General features: G+C 40.0%; 1 long non-coding RNA gene across 1 annotated transcript; it reads right to left on the bottom strand.

The window, feature by feature from the left end:
• Window positions 1-1700: 1700 nt before the first annotated feature.
• LOC142071743 (uncharacterized) lies at window positions 1701-2721 on the bottom strand. Its single transcript, XR_012667933.1, has 3 exons — window positions 2600-2721; window positions 2161-2180; window positions 1701-2035 (listed from the first exon to the last, which is right to left on the bottom strand). It is a non-coding gene; the product is annotated as an uncharacterized LOC142071743 (long non-coding RNA).
• Window positions 2722-3096: the final 375 nt, after the last annotated feature.

Here is a 3096-nt window from a genome sequence, read left to right as displayed (position 1 = left end):
GGGAAAAGATTATTTACTTTTGTGCCTTTAAGCTGGGCTCTGTGGGATGAGGCTATTGCCCGGCTTTCCACTTGCAAATGACATTCTTGTTTTTCTTCATTTTGTCTTCAAAATGGACAACCTCAAGAGAATACTACACAGGAAACGTTTTTAAAACACTCCTGCCTGCAGGGCTGCCACTGTGCTAAATTGGCCCTCTGGGAACCAATGCTTCCTCTCTGCGCTGACAAAAGGTGTTGTGTCAGCCAGCAGACCAGTGGAGGTGGAGTAGGTGGTTTGCAGAACTTTTGAAAGTTAAATTTTCCTGAGTTTTCTTTCATGTATAAATTTAAACCACTGGCTGATTGTTTTTCTCATGTAGCCAGCCAGATGAAGTCAGCTGGAGGACAGCTCAGGATGTTTGTGGGAACATGTGGGCTATTAAGTTAGCCTGGTTATTATTTATGATGTTGTTGTTATTACTTGTGAATTCATTGCTTTGAATCTGAATATCTCAAGGAAATTAACAAGGTGGATCAGTATTTTTATCCCATTTTAGAGATGGTGAAGCTGAGTTATTGAAGTCCTGCCTTGGACAGCGGGCAGAGATTTTGCTTGCCTGACTTAAGGTGCTCAGAAAACAGGGGAAGTTTTCCATGTTGTCTGAAAATCTGCTCACATTTTGGAGTGTCTAGGGTGTCTGGATACTTAACCTCAGCTGGGAGTACTTCCAGTGGAATTTTCAACCCCCCACTTCTATATGCATCCATGCTAATTTTCCAGTGCTGTTCTCCCTGACAGGGGAAGATGTGAGTGCAAGTGAATCATGTAATAAGAATTTATATATTGATGTATTGGAACAGATTCTCAGTTGGTGTAAATCTGCATTGCTCCACTGACGTCAATGAAGTCAGGGTGGGATTAAGGCATAAATACTAAAGGCCAATGCCTAGATCCCAGCTCCTGGAGTCATGTGTTGACAAATTCCAGATTTCATTTATTTAAAAAAATTAAATTCTATTGTTAAAAAAATGGCCTTCCCCTATCTACCATTCCTATCAGCTACCCCATCTGTCATCCCCAGTCTCTCTGTCCCTTCCATTTGAAATAAAGAGACTGCACGATAGAGGCTATTAAGACAGAGCACAACATGTGGATTCAAGTAGCATACATGACATTGATCTAAATGTCATTTCATATTTCTTCAGGAACATCAGAGGACCAGTATGGAACACCATCATCACAGAATTCATCTGGAGCCATTTGTACCTACTGGAGGTAAGATCTTCCTCTCTTCACACCCAGATGCATAACTGTTCCTTTCTCTCTCTTAGCACAACACAGTTTGAAATATGGACATTTTATAAAAGAAAACAACCAAGCTGAGTTACAACCAAGATCCAAGCTTCAGTGTTTTATCTTTTGAAGTCTACTTTCAAAATAAAAGGAGTACTTGTGGCACCTTAGAGACTGTACTCCTTTTCTTTTTGCGAATACAGACTAACACGGCTGTTCCTCTGAAACTTTCAAAATAGTAAACCAGGAAACAAATACAAATTAAGAATCTGATTCTGCAAACAATTACTCCCCCATGCATTCCCTTTGGCATCAGAGGGACTCTTCCTGGGAAGTAACTGAAGGATCAAACCCTAACCATCCTACTACATAAAGAACCTCTGGTGAGGACTTGGATGATATATAAAGGAAATCCTGAAGAAAAATGTTTCTTGTGGTAAAGATCATGGATGTGTTAAGTAAAACAATTGGGTTGTCTTTAGAAATAATGGTCCAAATTCTTAGCAGAAGTAACACCTCCACTGAAGTCAATGGAACTGTGCCAGTTTACACCAGCAGAGAATTTGACCCCCTATTTTTGAAAAGGCTATATTTAGCCTACATTTGCAGGCTGGATAGTATGTCTCTTCCATCTCTAAAACCTGGGAGAATGGTGCTGAGCAGACAAGTCCTCATATGCCAGTCGTATTCCACTCCTCTCTGACAGCACGGCTTTGGATAGTTGCCCCAGTTGTGTTCAGGAAATCATGACCCCATGTTCCTACAAGCAACCAGAATGTTTTGTTTTTTTTAAAAAAAAGTCCACGTTATAAATAATGCATTGAAATACAAAACCATTTTGTCTCTACATAAACAAACAGAGATGAAATAAGGATTTGACTTTACCTGGGTCAAAGAGTAGACAGCTGGAATTAAAATAAAAATAGTACAGGTTGGACCAATACAAAGATCATTAAAATCAGAATTCAAGAGAGCTCTGTAGTAAACACTAATGAATGACAATGACTGTAAATTGAATAGGATTGATTAATTAGCAAAAATACGTTGCTTAGATTATTTGTTAAAAATTCTAGGTACATGCATTTAAATCTAACTATGCATGTTGCCATAACAACATTAAACCACTATTATATCATTTTCATCACATCATCTTGGATATCATTGCATTATGTTACAACTTTGGTTGCTAGGAGAACACAGTACCTTTTATGTGTGTCTCACTTTGTAGAGTCGCTAGCCACTTGTTCCTGCCCTCTGAAATAGCTTATGTAATGATTAGCAAAACAAGAAACATGCTGGAGTAAATTAGACTGGAAAAACATACCTGTAACGGGATAGCCAGACCCTTCTATTGACCCATCCTGTTCACAGGTGTTGTCAGCAGCTTTCTGCATGCTGATGTACTGCAATCTGACTGTGACAGCTTTTGGTCATTATCTCCACCCTGAAGATAATGGAGGTGGGAAAGGTTCTTTAAAAAGGAGCAACTAGGGAGCTAGCACAAAGAAGGTCCTGGGGAAAAATAAAGAGAGAGCCAAGCTCAGGGAGGAATCTTACGCTGAGCCTTGTGTTGTACTCTTGCTGGAATTACCAATAAGGCCAAACCCCAAGAAAGGGGTGACTGTCAACTCTAACCCAGGGCCTGTGTTCTGTTTCGGGGACGGGACTCTGCCCATGCTCAGTAACTTTATTAAAAATACAAATTGCACTCCAAAGGCCAGATCCATTTGCTGGAAATGTTGACACACCATTATGAACTCTTCTAGGGTAATACCAGCGAAACAGGGGTACAACTGATCCCTACACGCTGCATTCAAGTGA

This window comes from Caretta caretta, chromosome 4, assembly GCF_965140235.1.
Source record: "Caretta caretta isolate rCarCar2 chromosome 4, rCarCar1.hap1, whole genome shotgun sequence".
Taxonomy (NCBI): Eukaryota; Metazoa; Chordata; order Testudines; family Cheloniidae; genus Caretta; species Caretta caretta.
This window is presented reverse-complemented; position numbering and strand designations above follow the sequence as displayed.